Raw genomic sequence first — 25313 nt, 5'->3', positions numbered from 1 at the left:
GTATTCTTAAGGCATTATAATGAATGCATAAAAAAAAAAAAGTATAATATATTATATAAACTCATGAATAACCATAACAACAATTATAATACAGTATATACTTACGTATTTGTGGTTATAAGTTTAAGAGTATGATTATAACTCAATGAACATATTAAATAAACTTCATTTACAGTATAACATACTGTAACAGTATCTTACTACAGCTTGTGAGTGGTTAGATATTGAGTGTTATTTGAGTGTTTCTGTGGAGCTAATGTTAATTAATTGATGTTAGCTAAATACTCCAACTGAACTAAAAATGCAATGTTTTATATGGTTACATTTTATTTTGATTGTCCCCTTAATCAATAGACTATAAGCAACTTTGCAACTACATGCCAACTATCTCTCATTAGAGTATTAGTACTGTATGCTCAAGAATTGTAGACTCTATGGTATGGTAGAATACGTTTTTGCAAAGACTCTTATAGTCAGTTTATCTGTTGGTTGACCATCAAAATAAAGTGTTAACATATTTACAGTAGCAGACATACTAACACTCTAATGACCGCTAATTGATATGTAGTTGCAGAGTAACTTATCAACAGCTGTCTAAAGGGTTCCATCAAACTAATCAAACATATATTACAATAAATATAGTTAAAATCAAATGTGTCATATTACAACTTTAACTTATCTGGAATCTGATCTTATGGCTGTTTGAGAAAAAAAATGCTATTATTAATATTATTATTACTACTTATAAGTAAAGTAGCAAAAGAAAAATGGCAAGAAATGAGACTTATAATACATTATAACTATGAGAAGTGTAGTCGATTGTAAAAGTTGATGCAACGTGTTCATTGTGTTATAAATTATCATACTCTTAAAAGCTATAACCACAAATAAGTAAAAATTATAATATATTAAAACTGTTCTTATGAATATTCATGAGATGATACAACATATTCTAAGGTTTTTTATAATTCATTATGCATTCATTATAATTCCTTAAGAATGCCCTTATAATGTATTATAAATGCAGGCTTCATAGAAAGTATTACCATAGTTTTTAAGGTGGCCTCCACTGCATCCTCAGATTGGATAAGATCTGTTTGTTCTGTGAATAAAAATGAAATATTGTTGAGTTCTAATGCAGCATTCCCTAATTATGTTGTTACTGACAGATTTAACATCAGAGACAACTTATATTGTATGAGGCTGCATTTACCTGGCCTGAAAGCAACTTTAATTTTGACCAATGCATCATTGCAATCTTCAAGAAGGTTATCTGGTCTTCTTTGAGTAAATCCAGACTCCTAAAAGAAGGTGACCTTAAGTTCGCAGACCAACTTTCATCTTGTAATGAATGAAGGCGATAAATCCCACACAGAGGAAGACAATGATTAGTTTAGTTAAGCTTAGAACTTTTTTATATCTCTAAAACTGAGCACTAACTATGGAATGATACTCCGGACATTATTCAAAAGGAATTGCAAATTGTATTTGCTATTGCGTTTCAATTTGTGGACGCATAAAATGTGACATAATCCAAACGCAAATGCAAATCGTGCATTAACGTTTGCATTTTTGTTTAAGCAAACGCACAGTGTCTGCCAAATTTAAAATGGAAATACAAAGTCCGTTTGCAATTGTGTTTCCCGATTCTTACAAGTTATGAGACTGTCATTGTTATGACTCAGAGCTCTGTGGCTCTCTCCGACAGCCACCGGAGGGCACCTTCACCGGAATACTGACATTCTTATGGACTACATTACCCAGCGGCCCCGTACCTTGGACTAATCACCACCAGGTGTTCCTCATTTCATGCCCTATTTAAGCTGCAACCAAACACACACACAGTGCAAGGTCTTGTTTTGCCTGTCTGACATTTCTGAGCGTTTATCCCTGCCTGCCTTTCCATGTATTATCTTGAACTGTTCTGATCCTGGCGATTCTCTGCCGCCTGCCTTACTGACCCTTTGCTCTGCCCACGACTTGTATACTGTCTGCCGCCTGCCCCGATTCAAGCCTGGTAATCGACCCTGTCTTTGATTGTCTCTGATATCGCTGACGCTGTTGTCTGAACCCTGCCTGTTATCACTACGAGTTCTTAATAAACATTGCACATGGATCCAAATGTCCCTGACTCCTTGTTACAGTCATATTTAAATAGCAATATTAATTACCACATTTGCTTTTTCACTCTCTCTGCACTGTGCATGTAAACTGGCAAAACTCAAATGGAATCACAATTCCTTTTCCATTTGAATTTCCGATGTCTACACGGAGACCTGTCAATCAAGTGACAGGGTGGGGCCATTTTATTGGGCATGTTTGCATTGGGAAGTGATGTCACTCACTGCCGACAGTAATAAAAGAGGCAATTGATATAATATTTAGTTTCATTTGTAATGACTGTATGTAAACACATTTCCCTGAATTAAGTACATTTCTGCTGCTATTATTATGTTTAAATGAAAAATTAAAGGAGGCAGTGGTATTTCATATACTTTTTCGTTCTATTGTAAATATACAGTGAGGAAAATTGCAGCAGCCAAAGCCAGCTGATATGTTATCAAGCTGTTTGCAGAATTACCGGACCTGCATCCTTGCGGATATCACACTCCCGAGTCGAATGAACAAAGTCTGAACTACTGAGGATGCAAGTCTGAAATCAGCATACTTTGTATTGAGAAACATGTGTAGACCTACGTCACTAGTCTATTTGCCTAATCTTCCTGGTGTTATGTTTTAACTGGTTACCGTGTTATCTGGTAACCAACTTCCTGGTTCAGGTCTCCGCTGCAGGAACGACGGCAGCAGATTTGTCGATTCTGAAAGCACAAACTGACGTCATATTAAGTGTACAGTCTGTATATGAAGCCTCAAGGAGGTTCTCAAGGCCTTGAAAATGAAGATTTCCAAAGCAAAGTTATTAGAATGCAGTGAGATCATATTATTGTTTATTTTTATTTATTTTATTATTTTTTTTTTTTATAAAGAAGAATGCACATTTTCTAAACAAATCAATATATATGACTATTAAATAATAGACAGTGAGTACTGTATGATATCAAACATACAAGACAGCTGACCCACACTTCACAAACGTATAACATGGACACTAATTATTGAGTTTTCAAATGTTCTTTATTATAAGTAAAAACAAAAATGGAAGCCTTTGTGTTTACATTACATACTGTACCGTATAAATCTTAAAAATCACATATGACGATTGAACCCAATAGATCCCTATTCTCTACTTTGCTTACTTGTTTTCTCTACTTGTGTTTAAGACTGTGATTAAATAAAAGTTAAGGATCTATAAGAAATAAGCTGGCTTACTTTCTATACATAAAGACTACAGTCTGAGTCTAAGACCTACCAATGGTTTGGGTGTAATTCTGAATAGATGTTTGAAAGTATGCTGGAGTGTTTTTTTGCGGTTGGAATATTATTACGTAGGATTTTGGTATGAAATAACTGAAGAGAATTGCATTTATACTGGTTATCTGGGCCACTGCATTAAAAATTATGATGTATTTGCTTTTGGTAGTGAGGTATGCTGTGAAATATGCAATCCAGGTCAGATAGTACAAAATGAGACTGAATGTTATTGATTTGGCCTCATTGTAATTTTTTGGCAGATCTCTTCCCATATAAGAAAACAGGAGACACAGGAAACCAAGAAACCAACTTATAAACAATACAATGGCAAATGCTATAGTGTTCCCCATTTCACAGTTGAGCATAATTTGGTCTTTAAAACTCCATGAGTCAGCAGTGGCTTTGACAGGATCGACAGTCATCCATACCACACAAAAAAATAAATTGATGAAAGAAGAAAATGCAATGAAAAGCCACTGGCCATTGTGTTTTACCCAAAGGCTGTGCGCTTTAGGAAACTGAACAGCCATTTTAAAAACACAAACAATTTGAAAGGAACGGACTGTCAAACAGGAAATACAGACAGTGAAGAAAAAAGCAAATATGCCATTTCTCAGGAGGCAAAATACAGATGTGGGTTTTCCGAAGAAAAAGAACACACTTATACTAGACAGAATCAAACTGGCCAACATGAGTAAACACATGCTGCCACCAGCAGACTTTACCACTGGTGTGTCGTAATTGTAAGCAAAAAGCACAAATTCAGCAATAAGGAAAATAATTAGGCATCCGGCAGAAAACATGACAATGATGGAGGGAATTTCTGTGAACTGAGGATAGACAACAGAACGTGTCTTACATGTCGTGCTGCCCTCATCAGACCATTCATTCTCTGCACATGGAAAACATGTATAGGGGTCGCCTGAAAAATAGTAAAATAATATGAATGTTTAGTACTAGAATTTTGCAGTAATTGTAACTGGATGTGGAAAAATATATTGTCGTCAAATATCACACTTCAAATAGCACATAACTCCATAACTGTTGTATAGTATAATGACCTGTCAAAGCTTAAAGAGATCCTCAAAAATGTTGTTTTGTTTATTTTTATAGCACATTTAATGCCACCACTGTTACCCAAAGGGCTTACCAATCACAAAAAACAAATGCATAAATAATATGAACCACAGTTTGGGTCCGACACAAGAAAATATACTGTCACCCTCTTGTTAGTAATTATTTCTTACAACACAAAGAATATTTTGATTTTCAGATCTCAAAGATCTAGAAGGAATGTAAAAAGGCTACATAGGATACATCAGTGTTGGGCAAGCTACTTGGAAAATGTAGTGAGCTAAGCTACCAGTTACTCTACAGTAAATGAAGCTTCACTACACTGAAGCTACCACCCTGGGAAATGTAGCAAGCTAAGCTACATCAACAGTAGCTTGCTACATCCAAGCTACTTTTAAAATTATTTTTTTATGTTGAACACGTTTTATTACAAGTCAATGCTATCTCAGTGTTCAAATCTGTCAGTCAAACAGATAGGCAGGTGTAATTGTTTAGTTTAATAGTTGTTTGTGTTCCTTATCAATTTGGCAACAAAAACAATCATAATACATACCATACCATTAACAATGTGCGCACAAGTAAGTGTATGCACCTGTTGCGTGGGCATGCTTAATATACTGTAGGCCTTTGCAGAACAAAATGCAAGACCTCCAAACAGTACAAAAAAATGGCCAGGCTGGACCCCGATAATTTTTACAAGCAGCATCTGAAAACATATTTTCTCTCTGTTATCTCGGTCAGTGTCATGTACTTGTCGAGGTACGGCCACGGCGACTCACTCCTCGGGATTAACTGTTCTCCGACCTCATCCTATGCCATCATTTCATCAAATAATTTTTTGCGTGACTGGCCAAGGAGTGGTACCATCCGGAGCAGAAGGTGGCGGTAATGCATCATAAAGATGGTTGGTTGCTATCCACTGTAAACACGAACAAGATGAAGTAGCGCCATCGCGTCACTACTGATCCAGGATCAGCGATCTTAGCAGTTGTATTTGCCGATTTGAGTATGAGCTTCAGAAATGCTTGCGAAAATGTAACTTGTGTGGAAGCTACCGCACTACTTGGTAAAAAAAAAAAGAGCTTCGCTACTGAAAAAGCTAGTTGATTCAGAAAGCAGCGAAGCTACGACCAAGCTAATGAGAAATGTAGTTAAACTAGTAGCTTTACATTATATTTTCGAAAAAAAATGATCCTAAAGGTAACATATAATAGGCAAACTGGATGAATTTTGCAGACAGAGAATGATCTTCCCATGAGATATGATTTAAACCACTTAAGCACATTTTACTTAAGCCCGACTGAGTATTCCAGGCAGCCAATCAGCATACCATGATCTACCATATTGAACTGGGTTAACCTTTTCAGTGGTGAGTTTAAAATCACCCCAGAGCGAGTTTTTTTAAGGCAATTATTTAAGAACATTTCCCCTTACTTTTTCCATGGCAACGCATCAGGCTTGTCATGTGACACACCACCATGTCATGAACTAGCTGATATTCCGATTAACAAGTATGTGTAAATGAGTGAGTTTTGTCCTTTAAAAACGTTTCTAAATTATCTTGATCGTGATCTGTAATGTGAGATGGGCGCCACCATGTTTGTTCGTGCTGCACTTCAGAGTCCTGTTAGTCGGATTTACAGAATGCTGATATTTTGTAGCCAAACAGTTTCCACTAACTTTAATTGAATTGATAAAAATATAGATGAAAAATCAATAGGAACCAAAACTATTTGGTTATTAACATTCTTCAAAATATCTTCTTTTTGTGTTCTGCAGAAATGTATGTGGATTTGCAATCACATGAGGGAAAGTAAATGACAAAAAAAATTTGGGGGGTGGACTATCTCTTAAAATGCCAAGCTGTCATTGTTGCCTAAGGTACTTACGAGAAAAAATCATATAGGTGTTAGGTGGGCATTTTTCACATGAAAAGCAGCAACTGTGAAAACCTTCAGGTTTCCTTGAATATCCAGCCTCACACTCAACAGAGCAGTTTGAGAAAGGAACCTGAGAAAGAAATTAGAAAATGTGTCATTAAAGTTAAATGACTATTAAAGTAAAATCTCAATTGATTTTAAACATTTCTCCAAACTAAGATCGGTGTTCTCAATCTAAACAAACTATCTTCAAATTAACACATCCTGAAAGGGGAAAAAGTTTCGACAGGAAATTTTTTCCAGGAACTTTTTTGTTATTCTGGTTGAAATTCTGATTATCCCGACAGGAATCAATAATTAAAGTTGTTTTACAATCAAAACTGAAGACTTGGCAAAACACACAGAGACAGACAGACCTCAAGGAGGTTCTCAAGGCCTTGAAAATGAAGATTTCCAAAGCAAAGTTATTAGAATGCAGTGAGATCATATTATTGTTTATTTTTATTTATTTTATTATTTTTTTTTTTTATAAAGAAGAATGCACATTTTCTAAACAAATCAATATATATGACTATTAAATAATAGACAGTGAGTACTGTATGATATCAAACATACAAGACAGCTGACCCACACTTCACAAACGTATAACATGGACACTAATTATTGAGTTTTCAAATGTTCTTTATTATAAGTAAAAACAAAAATGGAAGCCTTTGTGTTTACATTACATACTGTACCGTATAAATCTTAAAAATCACATATGACGATTGAACCCAATAGATCCCTATTCTCTACTTTGCTTACTTGTTTTCTCTACTTGTGTTTAAGACTGTGATTAAATAAAAGTTAAGGATCTATAAGAAATAAGCTGGCTTACTTTCTATACATAAAGACTACAGTCTGAGTCTAAGACCTACCAATGGTTTGGGTGTAATTCTGAATAGATGTTTGAAAGTATGCTGGAGTGTTTTTTTGCGGTTGGAATATTATTACGTAGGATTTTGGTATGAAATAACTGAAGAGAATTGCATTTATACTGGTTATCTGGGCCACTGCATTAAAAATTATGATGTATTTGCTTTTGGTAGTGAGGTATGCTGTGAAATATGCAATCCAGGTCAGATAGTACAAAATGAGACTGAATGTTATTGATTTGGCCTCATTGTAATTTTTTGGCAGATCTCTTCCCATATAAGAAAACAGGAGACACAGGAAACCAAGAAACCAACTTATAAACAATACAATGGCAAATGCTATAGTGTTCCCCATTTCACAGTTGAGCATAATTTGGTCTTTAAAACTCCATGAGTCAGCAGTGGCTTTGACAGGATCGACAGTCATCCATACCACACAAAAAAATAAATTGATGAAAGAAGAAAATGCAATGAAAAGCCACTGGCCATTGTGTTTTACCCAAAGGCTGTGCGCTTTAGGAAACTGAACAGCCATTTTAAAAACACAAACAATTTGAAAGGAACGGACTGTCAAACAGGAAATACAGACAGTGAAGAAAAAAGCAAATATGCCATTTCTCAGGAGGCAAAATACAGATGTGGGTTTTCCGAAGAAAAAGAACACACTTATACTAGACAGAATCAAACTGGCCAACATGAGTAAACACATGCTGCCACCAGCAGACTTTACCACTGGTGTGTCGTAATTGTAAGCAAAAAGCACAAATTCAGCAATAAGGAAAATAATTAGGCATCCGGCAGAAAACATGACAATGATGGAGGGAATTTCTGTGAACTGAGGATAGACAACAGAACGTGTCTTACATGTCGTGCTGCCCTCATCAGACCATTCATTCTCTGCACATGGAAAACATGTATAGGGGTCGCCTGAAAAATAGTAAAATAATATGAATGTTTAGTACTAGAATTTTGCAGTAATTGTAACTGGATGTGGAAAAATATATTGTCGTCAAATATCACACTTCAAATAGCACATAACTCCATAACTGTTGTATAGTATAATGACCTGTCAAAGCTTAAAGAGATCCTCAAAAATGTTGTTTTGTTTATTTTTATAGCACATTTAATGCCACCACTGTTACCCAAAGGGCTTACCAATCACAAAAAACAAATGCATAAATAATATGAACCACAGTTTGGGTCCGACACAAGAAAATATACTGTCACCCTCTTGTTAGTATTTATTTCTTACAACACAAAGAATATTTTGATTTTCAGATCTCAAAGATCTAGAAGGAATGTAAAAAGGCTACATAGGATACATCAGTGTTGGGCAAGCTACTTGGAAAATGTAGTGAGCTAAGCTACCAGTTACTCTACAGTAAATGAAGCTTCACTACACTGAAGCTACCACCCTGGGAAATGTAGCAAGCTAAGCTACATCAACAGTAGCTTGCTACATCCAAGCTACTTTTAAAATTATTTTTTTATGTTGAACACGTTTTATTACAAGTCAATGCTATCTCAGTGTTCAAATCTGTCAGTCAAACAGATAGGCAGGTGTAATTGTTTAGTTTAATAGTTGTTTGTGTTCCTTATCAATTTGGCAACAAAAACAATCATAATACATACCATACCATTAACAATGTGCGCACAAGTAAGTGTATGCACCTGTTGCATGGGCATGCTTAATATACTGTAGGCCTTTGCAGAACAAAATGCAAGACCTCCAAACAGTACAAAAAAATGGCCAGGCTGGACCCCGATAATTTTTACAAGCAGCATCTGAAAACATATTTTCTCTCTGTTATCTCGGTCAGTGTCATGTACTTGTCGAGGTACGGCCACGGCGACTCACTCCTCGGGATTAACTGTTCTCCGACCTCATCCTATGCCATCATTTCATCAAATAATTTTTTGCGTGACTGGCCAAGGAGTGGTACCATCCGGAGCAGAAGGTGGCGGTAATGCATCATAAAGATGGTTGGTTGCTATCCACTGTAAACACGAACAAGATGAAGTAGCGCCATCGCGTCACTACTGATCCAGGATCAGCGATCTTAGCAGTTGTATTTGCCGATTTGAGTATGAGCTTCAGAAATGCTTGCGAAAATGTAACTTGTGTGGAAGCTACCGCACTACTTGGTAAAAAAAAAAAGAGCTTCGCTACTGAAAAAGCTAGTTGATTCAGAAAGCAGCGAAGCTACGACCAAGCTAATGAGAAATGTAGTTAAACTAGTAGCTTTACATTATATTTTCGAAAAAAAATGATCCTAAAGGTAACATATAATAGGCAAACTGGATGAATTTTGCAGACAGAGAATGATCTTCCCATGAGATATGATTTAAACCACTTAAGCACATTTTACTTAAGCCCGACTGAGTATTCCAGGCAGCCAATCAGCATACCATGATCTACCATATTGAACTGGGTTAACCTTTTCAGTGGTGAGTTTAAAATCACCCCAGAGCGAGTTTTTTTAAGGCAATTATTTAAGAACATTTCCCCTTACTTTTTCCATGGCAACGCATCAGGCTTGTCATGTGACACACCACCATGTCATGAACTAGCTGATATTCCGATTAACAAGTATGTGTAAATGAGTGAGTTTTGTCCTTTAAAAACGTTTCTAAATTATCTTGATCGTGATCTGTAATGTGAGATGGGCGCCACCATGTTTGTTCGTGCTGCACTTCAGAGTCCTGTTAGTCGGATTTACAGAATGCTGATATTTTGTAGCCAAACAGTTTCCACTAACTTTAATTGAATTGATAAAAATATAGATGAAAAATCAATAGGAACCAAAACTATTTGGTTATTAACATTCTTCAAAATATCTTCTTTTTGTGTTCTGCAGAAATGTATGTGGATTTGCAATCACATGAGGGAAAGTAAATGACAAAAAAAATTTGGGGGGTGGACTATCTCTTAAAATGCCAAGCTGTCATTGTTGCCTAAGGTACTTACGAGAAAAAATCATATAGGTGTTAGGTGGGCATTTTTCACATGAAAAGCAGCAACTGTGAAAACCTTCAGGTTTCCTTGAATATCCAGCCTCACACTCAACAGAGCAGTTTGAGAAAGGAACCTGAGAAAGAAATTAGAAAATGTGTCATTAAAGTTAAATGACTATTAAAGTAAAATCTCAATTGATTTTAAACATTTCTCCAAACTAAGATCGGTGTTCTCAATCTAAACAAACTATCTTCAAATTAACACATCCTGAAAGGGGAAAAAGTTTCGACAGGAAATTTTTTCCAGGAACTTTTTTGTTATTCTGGTTGAAATTCTGATTATCCCGACAGGAATCAATAATTAAAGTTGTTTTACAATCAAAACTGAAGACTTGGCAAAACACACAGAGACAGACAATGCTGTAAGAGAAGTGTTCTCTTTTGATACTTGTTGATACAGAGCTGCATGAGGCTATGGTGACAAAGCCTGCCAGAATGGGCGGGGCATCTGGTTTTGTAAGTGAGCGTTCGCTACAGGATTCTCAGATTTCTTCTCCTTCAGCTATGACTCTACGTTTCTACACTGAACTGAAGCCACTCACCTCTGACACACCGTCACAGCTGGAATCTGGACCTTTCAGCATGGCTGACCTACTTCTCCACTGCTTCAGTGACACAGCAGTTCCGGTCCATTTCCCCTGCCGATATCCGGCAATACTAAAAGAGCTTACTAAAATGAGCTCTCTCCTCTCCCAGATCACTTTCTTCTCAGAGGGCGGCTCCACCCCTCGTCGCCCTCCAGTTTTCTTCCTCCCAGGGACCTGAGGGTCAGAGGACTAAAGCGACCAGCTGTGAGTGAGCTCATGCTCTTCCTTGCCCTCACCATATAGAGAGTTTTCTCCCATCCTTTTCTCCCAGTCTGATCAGTTCTTCTCCCTCTGCTCATGCAAGCAACCTGATCTCATTTAGGAGAAGTGAGGCTGAGCTGATAGATGACAGCATGCCATTAACAGCATCGGACACAGAGGAACTGTTGGACTCTGTGACTGACCCTACCCCCTTGCCATCGTCCGCAGCTAGCGCTGCCCTAGATGGGATGGATGCCGAGCTTCTCCTAATCCTCTCAAAAGCGGTTGAAAGACCACTTCAGCTCTTGCTGGACATGCCTACACGTCAGCTGGACAGGCGACTTTGGCACTTCATTTAATGGCGGTCCTCCAGGTCTTACAGGCCAAAATCCTTGTTTCCTCTGACAGAGCTGAGGAGTGCAACTGACCTGGCTCTGGACACCACTAAGACCAACTCTCAGGCAATTGGGAGATTGATGGCCAGCCTTGTGGTGCTCGACAATTACACAGATCAAGGATGATGCTCCAGTCTCTGCCAAAGGTCTCTTCGGATTGGCAATTGAAGGATACACAGAATGCTTTACGGAAGTACATAAATTATCCCAGGCTCTACAACATTTCCTGCCTAAGTGCTCCAGCTCCACTGCTGCCTCTGCTTGCCCTATGTCTGTGTCGACTCAGCAGCCTGTGAAGCCAGCACCATCTACCCCTGCCATTCAGCCTGCTAAGATGCAGCAGACATGGGGATGCTTTCTTTCAGCTAAATGCTACTCTCTTCCTAAGTGTCAGGGACCCCAACCCAGTTTTCGACTCCAAATGAGAGCTGTAGTCATGCCAGAATGTGCTCTGTCCATACAGAGGCTGACGACCTCCTTCAAGATTGGTACCTCTTGCCCTCTTAAAGCATTTAAGAGGATGCTGGGCCTCATGGCTGCAGCATCGCCAGTGCTACAGTTTGGTCTGCTTCCTTTGCGCCCCCTTCAGCGCTGGTAGAAATCATGGGTTCTATCCCATGGGTTCCATCACAGACGCCCCCAGATCAGGGTGAGTCAAGCTTGTGTAACAACCCTGCCCCACTGGAACGACTCCTCTTGGCTGGAACAGGGTGTGGCGATGGTTTGCAGAAGAACAGTTGTCATGATAGATGCTTCCAACTCAGGTTGGGGGACGCTGTATGAGGGCATACTGACTTTTAGCCACTTGGCGATAGTGGAAAAGGGCTTCCTCATCAACTGCCTGGAAATGTTAGCAGTATGTCGAGCCTGTCATTTCTTCCTGCCAGTCCTAAAAGGACATCATGTGCTTATCCGATCAGACAACATTGTCTGTGGTGTCCTACATAAATCACCAGGGAGTTCTCTCCTTGAAACGTCTCTTCACTCTGGTAGAGTGCCTCCTGGAATGGGCTTAACTCAACCTGCACTTTCTGAAAGCAGTGCATATACGGGGCAAATTGAACCAAGGAGTGGACATGTTATCAAGTAGCAATGTCCCCTCAGGGGAGTGGATGCTCCATCCACAGATGGTTCGGAAGATCTGAGAGATCTTCAGCGAGGCCGAGGTGGACCTCTTTGCCTCGGAAGACAACTCTCACTGTCCAATTTATTTCCCAAAGACCAGGGATGCGTTGCCCACAATTGGCCCAACCTCCTTCTCTATGCTTTTCACCCAATTACCCTGATCACGCAGGTAATCAGGTGAGGAAGGCAATAAAAACAAATGGTTGTCCTGGTGGACCCCCTTTGGATGAATCCATGGATATCAGAGCTAACTCAGCTGTTGATAGCATCACCTTGGCCCATTCCACTGTGAGACGGGATCTCCTCTTTCAAACAAACGGGACAGTATGGCATCCTCAGCCTGACCTATCGGCCCTGCACCTTTGGCCTCTCGACGGGGGCCTTTGAACTTCCCAGAGTGAGTCTTAAACACAATTTCAGAGGCTAGAGCCCTATCTACGAGATGCCTCTAAGCCTTGAAATGGTCTTTTTTCTCCACTTGGTGTTTAAACCGTGGCAAAGACCCTCATGTCCAATTTTACAGAGGTGTTGTCATTTCTGCAGGAGCTGTTGGATAAGTGACTCTTCACATTTTCATTTTTAAACGAATCATTACTGAGTCATTACTGAACATTCTTTTTATTTATTTTTTTATGAAAATGTGTTGGAGTGGCCACTGATTACCAATCACCTGATCACCACCGACAGCTGCAGTCACTTTCACAGGCCTATATATGTTCTCATCTCACTTCCTGTCTTTGTCAGATCGTTGGAGTTTGTTGTGAGTCGTCCTGTCCATGGCTGTCCTGTTCCCACATTATTGTCTTGATTCCTGTGTTGTCTTCATGGTCGTTCCATTCCTCGTGTTCCATGGAAGACTGGTTGCCAATTTGTGTCCATGTGCTGCCAGGAGTGGACCATTGTGCACTTGCTTCTGTCTGACCCACCACTACAACTCTTTGCTGCTTTCAGGACGTGTGGCTCAGTGGGGAACGGTGTTGTGGGATCCCTGCTGTGCCTCGTTCCAAGCACTCTTCGAGGAGATGAAACGCGAGGTGGCCCATCAACTCGCCAAGCTTTGTCAGGGGGACAGACCCGTCTCGGATTATTCGATCAAGTTCCGCACCCTAGCGGCAGAGTGCAAATGGAACAAGGAGGTGCAGTGGGACATGTTCCTGCATGGGTTGGCCAACCACATTCAGAAGGAGATTTTCACTCTTTTCACAGATCTTAACGGTCTCATCGATCTGGCGCTTCGGGTGGACGCACGGTTACAATGACTAGAGAGGCACACTCGTCAGACAGTGGTTTCCAAGTTCCCGGAACATCACAGAACCAGAAGTGGTAATTTGGTTGGTCCTACGTGTGATCATGAACCCATGCTGATTGGTAGAGCTCGGCTTTCCCGGGAGGAGAGAGATAGGCGGAGGATGAAGGGACTCTGCATCTACTGTGGGGGATCTGGACATTTTTTAAGGGACTGCTTGGTAAAAGACCAAGCCAGGCAGTAGGACTGAGGTAACTGTCAGGTGGACTGGCTACAGAGAAACCCTCATCATCAACTCTCCTCCCGTTAAGACTGCAAAGGGCAACCACGTTTAATCAGTGTCAAGCCTGATGACTCGGGGGCAGAAGGTAATTTCATTGTCAAATCAGTCACCCCCCTTCCTCACAAGTTTTCTGTCAGCGCACTGAATGAACACGAACTTCCAGCCATCTCACACACCACCAGCAAAATCAACCTCATCACATCCGGGAACCACACTGAAGAGCCTTTTTCATTGCCAATTCTCCCCTGGTTCCCATGGTTGTCGGTCATCCCTGGCTGGTCAAGCACAATCCCAGGGTTGACTGGGGTCACAACTCCATCACTACTTGGAGTAATCAGTGTTAGCCTCTTGTCTTGTGTCTGCCTGTACATCTGTATCTAGTTCTGTGTTGCAGGATGAGCCAGTGAATTTATCAAACGTGCTCCAGGAGTACCTCGACTTGAAGGAAGTGTTCAGTAAGTCCCAGGCTACTTCTCTACCTCCTCATCATCCATATGACTATGCTGTAGTGTTACTACCAGGTACGTCTCCGCCTAAGGGCAAGTTATATCCACTTTCCGTCCTGGAAAGGGAGGCCATGGAGAAATACATTTCTGATTCTCTTGCAACCAGGTTAATTCGCCCTTCTTTTTCTCCAGCAGGGGCGGGCTTCTTTTTCGTGTGTAAGAAGGATGGTTCTCTGCGACCTTGGATTGATTACCAAGGGCTGAATAACATCATGGTAAAGAACACATATCTTTTGCCGTTGATGTCTTCCACCTTCGAGAAGTTGCAGGGAGCATCTGTATTCACAAAACTGGATTTACATAATGCTTATAATTTGGTCCGCATCAGTTTCATGTACAGTCTGTTCCATTCCTAGCGTAAATCATGTCATCCAAGGGAATGTGCATGGACCCCGACAAGATCAAGGCTGGGGTAAATTGGCCAAGTCCAGATTCCCATAAGACCCTACAGAGGTTTCTGGGGTTCATCAATTTTAACAGACGTTTTATTCATAATTTCAGCCACGTTTTATTCATAATTTTGCGCCTCTGATGACCTCGACTTCCTGCCGAATGACGTTCAGGTGGTCTGGTGTAGCCGAAGCTGCATTTACCAAACTCAAGAGCCACTTTGTTTTGGCTCCCATTCTGATTGCACCTGATTCCTCATGTCAGTTCGTGGTGGAGGTCGACACGTCAGAGGTGGAGGTAAGTGCGGTTCTTCCTCAGCGCCCTCCTTTGGACGACAAGATGCATCGCTGCGCATTTTATTCTCATCATCTATCGCCAGCCAAACGTAACTACGACATTGGTAACAGAGAGTTGTTGGCAGTAAAGTTAGCATTGGAGGAGTGGAGTCATTGGTTAGAGGGGTCGGGGGTTCCCTTTGTCATCTGGACTGATCATAAGAACTTGGAAAATATCAAATCAGCTAAAAGACCCCAGGCAGGGTCGGTGGGCTCTTTTTCTGACGATTTGATTTTTCCCTATCATACCGCCCGGGGTCTAAGAACATCAAACTCGATGATTTGTCACGAGTTTTTGACCGCTCCGATCACCCAACTACTCCCAAGTGCATTTTACCTGAGAAACGTATTGTTTCCACACTCACATGGGAGATCGAGTCAAATGTCAAATCAGCCTATCCATGCCTGAGAGATTACGGTCAGACGTTATTCGATGGGGTCATTGCTCCAATGTGGCATGTCATCCAGGAGTTAATCGAACCAGTTTTTTGGTAAAGCAATGATTTGGTGGACAGGTATGGCTTGCAACATTCAGGATTTGTTTTGGCCTGTTCGGTTTGTGCATGTGGTAAGAACTAATTTCATTATTAATAATGGACTTTACATACTGAACAGAACTAATAATAATTGTGTAAATAGTAGTTAGTTGGTAGATATTTATTTTTCAGTACTGTAATAAATTATAAAAGAGTATGCAATAACATGTGTTTCAATTATCATACTTATTATTTGGACAAAAAACTCCTTACAGCTATACTGCTAACCACCTAATAACACTATTATTAATTAGACATTTTATTTCAAATATTTTTATATTTCCTTTATTTTTACTGAAAATAAATGCCTTTCTGATCTGATATGTAATGGGAAAAGGAGTAGCCTAGAATAAGTTTTGTAAAGGGCGGCCTTGAACTTGGGTCGTTGTATCAAAATAATTTTCCCACTGCGCTACTGATATTAGAGGTAAATGGGCATCTTTTGCAATGCTGTTTATCGTAGCCTGGCATTGGTGGGTGGAGTTAATGTAAATAGTCTCAACAACAAATTATGTTTTTAATATATTATATTACTTTTAATATTCTTTTTTTTTATTTTTTTTATTAAACTGTACTATATAATGCACTATAGAGATAAAGGTGACGTCATTTGACTTGACCGGGAACTGCTGTAGAGATTAAAGTACAATTTCTGCAATATTATTTTTAGATAAACAGTGATAGTTTGTAGTTTACAGTAACATGTATGTATAAAAGTGTTAGTTCACTCACACGTTTGAAGCTGAAACATTACGCGTTGCATTCTGGGAAACAGTATCCCATGCAGTGTCTTTAGATGCATACATCAAATTTCAGCCAATGTAGCAGGTAATCCGGGCTTTCCATGCATACAGAACATTCACTTACTATTCACAGTATACAAGCAGCATACTGCAATATAGCAGGAGTTGTATGGTAGTCATTCCGAACACAGATTCTGTACTGATTTCAGTGGACGTGTGTTATATTTAGCAGATTCTGGTATAATATAGTAGGTCATCCAGGTATTTGATGCATACAGAAAATTTTTACATCATACATACTGGATACTGCTGAAATAGCAAGAGTAGTATGATAATATGGTATTTCAAAGCAATTACTGGGAAGCCTGCTGGGAAGTGTAGTTTTCTGTTCCTTCCTGACCTCTCACAGAAGCTTAATTTATGTCACCTGTCCCTCACCAGAGCTGTGAAGAGCAGTCTGCATTTGAACAAAGGGAACTGGCTGTTCATGAGATAGTCTGTTTTCCCAGATCATGTTGAAGATTGTGTGCTCGGAGCTCAATTTTTTCTTTGAGGAAAGCCTGTTGTACTTGCTGTAGTGACTGTGTATTATTTTGCCTGCAAACGCAGTAAGGAGGTTGGTGCCACTTTTATTTTATCAACACTTACTTTTTTCTACTTGTTTTGTTGGGACAGTGAGGAAGTCAAGGAAGAAACGTATTGTTTATTTTGATGTTTTGATTGATAGGTAAGTTAGATTCCCTTATTCCCATGTAGCATCATCGAGCGCAGCGTTAGTTCAGTCAGGCCACAGAGGCAAGGCTGTGAACAGCTGATGGGGTCACCTGTCAAATCGCTCCAATCACCACCTCTCTCTTATTAGACATGGGACATATATATACGTGGCACTACTGCTCGGTAAGTATGCTCAACGACTCGCAACCCTCCCTCCCTCCCCATTATAAGCATGAGCACATTACTGCGCACCTTCTGGCTGTCATCTTGTTTGTTTCAGATCACTAAAGTTTCCAAAAATCTTAGCTGGCATGGACCTCACTGCTGAGAGACACCCATCTTCATAACCTGGCTACAGGATAGATGTCCCACTGCCACATCTACATGATTATCACTGTATGCTTTAAAGGGTAACTAAACCCCTGGTGAGAGCCTGAATCCACCCACTGACAATATTTGAAAAAAGCTGAAAAGTGGTCAGATCACAGCGGAGATAGAGGGGACGAACTGAGGGCGGGGCTAAGCGAGTGCGGCGTGAATCTGAGACCAGCATTCACGGATTGATTGAAAGCTGCTGTCAGAGTCGCTAAAATGGAGAATGACTGTAATGACACAAGTAGCTTTGCAACGGAGCGTTCATTTGAAGTAGAGGACTTTTCTCCCCCACCTTCACCTGAAGTGGAGGATGTCGAGGTGTCTGTTCATATCGATTCGAGTTACTGGCTCAAACTGCAGTCTTAACTCCCGCATCGCGTCGCTTTTCAGCGTGAGCTGTGTGGAGAAGACCATTTCCACTTCCATTGCGTTGGAGAAGCAATCCCATGTAAAATGCAGTTTGCACACTCCAGCTCTAGGCGGGAACTCACAGTCTTCCAGGCCAAATGCATGCAACCACTGGTGCCTAATTTTAAAGTCTGCTGGAAAACTGTGCAGTCCAGCAGTGCTGTCACAACCAGCAACACACCTACGTACCATCCTGACCACTGTACTAAATACAGATAAATCTATGATCTAAATAACTCTATAATTTATATGCTAAATAGATGCTATAATAGTCTATCCTGATCGTTTTCAATAATTCCAGCTCCTGACTCACTACAGTTATTTTGACGGGACAAGATGGTTTTATACTGCCAAGGGCGTGGTAGCTCGTACCAAGGGGCGTGGTGAGCTGGAAACTTACGTCACCTGCCACCGCTTACATCACTTGCCACTGCAAACACCCAATAGGAAAAATCAACTGCAGTAGCCACTGTTCAACCTGAAGTGGGAAGCACTCAGACGTTTTTGCACCAAATGTTGTAGAATTAAAACACTTTATACTCAAATGTCAAAAAAGCACCAATGAACAGCACTAATAAAGCCCCATTCTTATAGATCATTAACTAAAAAAAGTTGGCAAGTAAAAGTCTTAATTGTTATGTATATCTAAATTCATGGTTCCAGGGGGTTAATGTTAAAGCTCTTGTATGTTCAGTTATTCTGGGAGCAAGAACCCCAATAAGGAACCATTACCGCCAAAGATAAATTGTGTTCAATAAACTCAAGTAAACTTGCCAAAGTGGTTCCTGTATGAACTCCTTTTGTTTGTTATTTTGGCCTTAACCTCCTCCTGAAGCTAGAAGCGTCTTGTCTTTTCTTTATCTTTTTCTTTTCTTTTTTTTAATTATCCATACCATTTACCCTTCCCCCTAACTGCTGTACAAAGACTTTACATTGTAAATAAAATCTTTAGCATTGAACTTTAAAAACTTACGGAACCATTATGCCAGAGAAGGAGAGAGTTGTCGATGGTAAAATACATTTCTGGATGATTCTCATATGAGCCCACAATCTTAAACAGTGGAGGATTCACATCAGTGCGCCAGAGCACAACTGCATAACTTATGGTTGGATCAAGATGATCATCGTATTTAATGTGACGGCCAATGAGTAGAAAATCCAACTTCTTTATTTCTCCAAGAAGCTGTTGTGAGGTGTTTAAAACAAAAGCATCATATAACTATCTGTTATATTATATTGAAGTTATTTTACTACAGTATAATATCAATACAATTTATATTACTTTTGTTTTATTCTTTTATTAAATTATTGCACAATAAATAATATAAACAATAATACAATAAGGTATAATATACTTTAAAAATACAATATTATTAATTAATTAAAACATTACTTCAACAATGTAAATATAATAATTATTCAACTTTTCATGGATTCACATGAATTTACTTACCATGTACGGTTTCACCATTGTAGTTTTTTGGCATTCATTCATGTCACACTGCAGAACTTTATGTAATGCATGAGCTATGGTATATATAGCAGAATAAATGGCAAAGGAGAGTGTGGGATTTTCATTTATAATATCCTCTGCGGTCAACAATGAGCAGTAATCACAAACTTGATTACATGTCTTACTCTTCATGCGGACTTCACTCTCAGCTCTATCACTATGGCCAACAACAGTTGTTCCTTTGGCTTTATAGACAAATTCATTAAATCCAGGCAGTGACAACAGGTTATCAGTAATGCCAATGATTGTGCCAATTTTCCTAATTCCTGGCTCACTTGGAAGCTGTTTATTCATAGCCCAATGTTGACTTGCAATCCATACTTTGTCTTGGATGTTGTTTGCTATGGCTGCTTTGATTGTTTTGGTTGCATATTGTGGCAAAGCAAAAATTACAATGACATTGATGTTGAGCTCATCAATCTTTTTAAGCGTTTGACTATAGTTTGCATTTAGGCTCAAACCCTCTTGATAGGCCAAACAAATGCTAGTATTTATTATATATTTGTTAAACAGATTTAGTCCATCCATATCCTGTTGGCTTCCAAGAAAGGCAACCCAGTTCCATCCAAACCACTGTATGATGTGAATAATCATCTTTATCAGGTCTTTGTTGCTAGGAAGTGTTCTTACATAAGAAGGAAACTGAAGTTTATTGCTGAGCACATAGCTAGAAGCTCCATAATTCACCTTTGAAAGAGAAGAAAATATTTATATATACAGTTGAGGTCAAAGGTTTACACACACCTTGCAGAATTGGCAAAATGTTCATTATTTTACCAATAAGAGGGACCAAACAAAATGCATGTTATTTTTTGTTTAGTTCTGACCTGAATAAGATATTTCACATAAAAGACATTTATATATAGTAAACAAGAGAAAATAATTGTTGAATTTATAAAAATGACCCCATTCAAAAGTTTACATATGCTTGATATCTAATTATGTGTTGTTACCTGAACGATCAACTGATGTTTTTGTTTTTTTGTTTGTTTGTTTAGTGATAGTTGTTCATGAGTCTCTTGTATGTCCTGAATTGATAAACTGCTAGCTGTTCTTCAGAAAAATCCTTCATATCCCACAAATTATTTGGTTTTTCAGCATTTCTGTGTATTTGAACCCTTTCCAACAATGACTGTATGATTTTTGAGATCCATCTTTTGAGGACAACTGAGGGACTCAAATGCAACTATTACTGAAGGTTCAAATGCTCACTGATGCTCCAGAAGGAAAAACAATGCATTAAGAGCTAAAGGTGAAAACTTTTTTTAATTTGAAGATCAGAGAAAATTTAACAAATCTTTTGTCTTCTGGGAAACATCTTCTGAAGGGCATACAATAAATGTGTATATATAGACACAGTGCATAATATATGTATATATATACAGTGCATAATATATATATATATATATATATATATATATATATATATATATATATATATATATGTATATGTATATGTATATGTATATGTATATATATATATATATATATATATATATATATATATATAATTATTATTTTTTTTAAGTATTAAATTGGTTTAAATAACTTATATTTTCTGTATCAGTCTACACTCCATACACCATAATGATGAAGCAAAAAATTGATTTGTGACAACTTTGCAAATTTATTAAAATTAAAAAACTGAAATAAGTGTGTTGCATAAGTATTCATACCCTTAACTAAGTACTTAGTTGCAGCACCTTTACAGTCTCAAGTCTTTTTGGTATGATGCACAAGCTTTGCACATCTGAATTTGTCAATTATTTGACATTCTTTTACTCACCTCTGGAAATCTAAAGCTCTGTCAAGTTGGATGGGGGCAGACACACATTTTCAGGTTTCTCCAGAAATAATTGATTGGGTTCAAGCTCAGGCTGTGGTTGGGCCACTCAGGGACATTCACAGAGTTGTCTATAAGCCATACTTGCTGCGTGCTTAGGGTCATTGTCCTGTTGGAAGGTGGACTTTCTGCTCAGTCTGAGTTTCTGAATGCTATGGAGTAGGTTTTCTTTAGCGCTACTTAAATATTTTGGTGCATTGAGCTTTTCTTTTACTCTGATGAGTCCCACAGTCCCTGCCGCTGAAAAATAGCCCCACAGCATGAAGCTGCTACCACCACACTTTACTTCTGGGACGGTATTCTGCAGGTGATGAGCAGTGCCTGGTTTCCTCCAAACATGATGCTTAGAATTGCGGGTCATCCGACCAGAGAATCTTGTTTCTTAGTGTGTTTTCATGTGTCTTCACTGAGAAGAGGATTGAGTCTGGCCACACCACCATAAAGACCAGACTGGGGGAGTGTTGCAGTGATGTTTGTCCTTCTGTAAGTTTCTCCCATCTACATATACTGTATGATCATGGAGCTCAACTAGAGTGACCATCAGTTTCTTGGTCACCAATCTAACCACAGCCCTTCTCTATCGATTGTTCAGTTTGGCCAGGAGGCAAGCTCTATGAAGAGTCCTAGTTTTTTCAAATTATCCCATTAAAATTAATGGAGACTACATGATTCTGTGAATCTTCAATGCAGCATAAATGTTTCTGAACTCTTCCCCATATGTTTGGCTTGATGCAATACTGTCTCTGAGCTCTACAGACAGTTATTTTGACCTCAGGGCTTGTTTTTTTGCTCTGATATACATTTTCAGCTGTTAGACCTTTTATAGAGAGTTGTGTGCCTTTCAAAATCATACCCATTCAAAGTAATTTGCCGGAGATTAACCCCACTCACAGTGTAGTAACATCTACAAGTGATATGAATGCTCCTGAGCTTAATTTAAACTGTCCCAGAATACTTATGCAATGAAATCATTTCAGTTTTTTTTTTTCTAATAAAGTTGCAAAGTTGTTACAGATCTGTCTTTTTGCTTTGTTCTTATGCTGTATGGAGTGAAAATGTTAAAAAGAATGAAGGAGTATGATAAATTTTTATAGGCACTGTATATATGATATTTAGATGAAATAATGTACACATCTTCATTCTGTTCAAATGTTTACACCCCGACCTCTTAATGCATTGTTTTATATATATATATATATATATATATATATATATATATATATATATATATATATATATATATATATATATATATATATATATATATATATTCATAGTAACTTGCTAGTCCTGAACAAAATGTAGGAACAAAATGTATTTTGTTATGTGTACTGTATAAAAAGACACAAAATTTACCATTGGTATAAGGTCCATTGTGGTCAGTGGTGCAACAGTTATAGCACTTGGACTTCCGTATGGTCCTGTTAAAGCAATAACTTTAGGCTGATAGTTGTTGAGTTTTTCTTTAGGATTTATTGAGCCATTCTTTGAGATGAAATTTAAGACTGAAGGAAAATTCCTTGTGTTAGAACAATGGTCAAAAAGTTCATACCCAAGAGATACATTGGGCAAAAGAGTTGTGGAATTATTGATCTCCTCAACAGCAAACCTCATTACTTGCATCATTTGATATCCAGATTTTGAGAAATTTTGCCTTATAAAACATCAGAGAGGAAGTTAATAGAATGTAACTGAATATTCAGTTTAGAATTATGAAAAGCTGATTAGATTCAGTGAAAAGCTGATTTTATTAAAAAATACTCCGTACTAATAACCCTAAAGTGGTAAAAGATCCTTGCTTACCTGAAACATTCAGTGGTCTCCGGGTTGAAAACAGGTGTCACAAGGTCAATTTCATGTAAGGAAAATAGGCCACCCAATAAGTAATCTCCCTCCAATCTAAATTCAGATGTTGAACAAAAAACTTTGAAAAAGAAACAATTAGTAAAGCACAAAAGAAAAGTGTAAATGCTACTGAGAAGCATGGTTAAAGATGGACTGCTGGTCATGAAGCAGAAATGTGAATATTCGTTTGAGAGTAGTCAGTCTAATATTTCTTAATTATATCTTAATTTTCTTAAAACACAATTAAATTTGCTTAAACCACCATTTTCAAGCATAATGCACATGTCCATTTCCATGTCAAACTCACAAAGTATATATTAATCAGTTATTAAATAGAGCATTACACCACAGATGTCTCCTCATACAAAGCAAATTATACAAATTTTTAAAACTACAAATCAACTCTTGTGAAACAAGCTGTAACCTACTGAAATCTCAACAGGGCTTTACAGTTGGATGAGGATCACAAAGATTTTCTAATTTAGAGATAATAAAAAAAAAAAAACCTGTGATCATTGTGTGAGGTGAATAATGCTGTGATGCTTTTATTTTATTTTTTTTGAGTATTCAAAACTTCTTAATGCTTTCCCAGGAAGCTGAAAAATGAGTCAATAGAAAATTCATAGATTCCAAATGGACTAGAAAAAAAAAAGAAATGCTGTTGCCATTTACTTTACATTTTCAAATTTGCTTAACCAAGTTTGTGCATAAATTTATATGCATTAAAAATGTTTTACATACATTACATTAATATCAGGGGTAAAAGCAAAAAAAGGATTGAAAATTCTTCCATGGCCAAACCCACACCCACATCCACACACCCAGGGTTTAAGACCCTTTTTTTTTTTTTTTTTTTTTTTTTTTTTGTAATTAGGACTATAGTGAGTATATTCTTTACTTAAATACTATTAGAACATTGACATTTAAAGAAAGGGAATTTTTAACTGCAATTCTATTATTTACACACTTTTATTAAATGTCAATGTTTTCCATCTAAGGCTTTTACAAAACTTGACTCTTTGTGATGTAGTCATACAAATAGTTAACCATTTAAATAACTTTTCACGACAAGTTTTTATTTCTCAAATAATAAAAGCCGACAGAGAATGTTTTTGCTGCAAAGTGAGCTGATATTACAAAATATATAAAATATAATATAATTACTGTCTTTAACCTAACCATTATACCCTGGACCAGAAGAAACCATCCATTCAATTTCAGGTTGCAGCAAAGTCAGATTGTGCAGAATAATCGTCTGTTTCCTGTGGCCCAATAAAGCATTACAATAATCTAATTTTAGGTCATAAACGCATGGATTAACATTTCTGCATTTGATATTGAGAGCATACCTGTAGGTCGTAATTTAGATATATTTTTGAAATAGAAAAATGCAGTTTTACAAATGCTAGAAATGGATTCTCAAATAGCACACCTAGGTTCCTAACTGATGACGAAGAACGTCTCAGGTTACAAATGTAACCTTGGTTCCCTGAGAACAGGGAACGAGACAATACGTCAACGACGCTATGGGGAACGCCTCAGGTGTGACAGGTGTCTGAAATCAAATATCAACTCACAGCAATCATGCTGACCGGCGACAGCCGTGAATCATCAGCTTGAATGATGAGCGTGCGACCTGGATATAAAAAGGGCGCCTTGAAACCATGACAATATCCTTTCGTCTGAAGGGACTGTTTGGCAGGCAGACCCTGAGGCATGACTGGGAGACGTATTGTCTCGTTCCCTGTTCTCAGGGAACCAAGGTTACATTTGTAACCTGAGACGTTCCCTTTCGAAGGGAACTTCGACAATACGTCAACGACGCTATGGGGAACGAAATACCCACGCCGCCATGCTAAAGGGAGTGCATGCCCAATGGCAGTGACAACTGTCAGAACCAGCAATTCAATGAACGCTAGAACCACTCACCCTCAGGTCACACAGGGCTGTCAGTGACAGCACTCCCTACGGTCATAGCCCAAGCTATATGATACCACAGAAACCCTCCATAAA

General features: G+C 38.4%; 1 pseudogene; it reads right to left on the bottom strand.

Annotated features, from left to right (window-relative positions):
* Nucleotides 1-6575: 6575 nt before the first annotated feature.
* LOC127964192 (taste receptor type 1 member 1-like) lies at nt 6576-22359 on the bottom strand (annotated as a pseudogene).
* Nucleotides 22360-25313: the final 2954 nt, after the last annotated feature.

Source organism: Carassius gibelio, chromosome B8, assembly GCF_023724105.1.
Source record: "Carassius gibelio isolate Cgi1373 ecotype wild population from Czech Republic chromosome B8, carGib1.2-hapl.c, whole genome shotgun sequence".
In the NCBI taxonomy this organism is placed as follows: Eukaryota; Metazoa; Chordata; class Actinopteri; order Cypriniformes; family Cyprinidae; genus Carassius; species Carassius gibelio.
The sequence above is the reverse complement of the archived record's forward strand: the minus strand, read 5'-3'. Positions and strand labels throughout refer to the sequence as shown.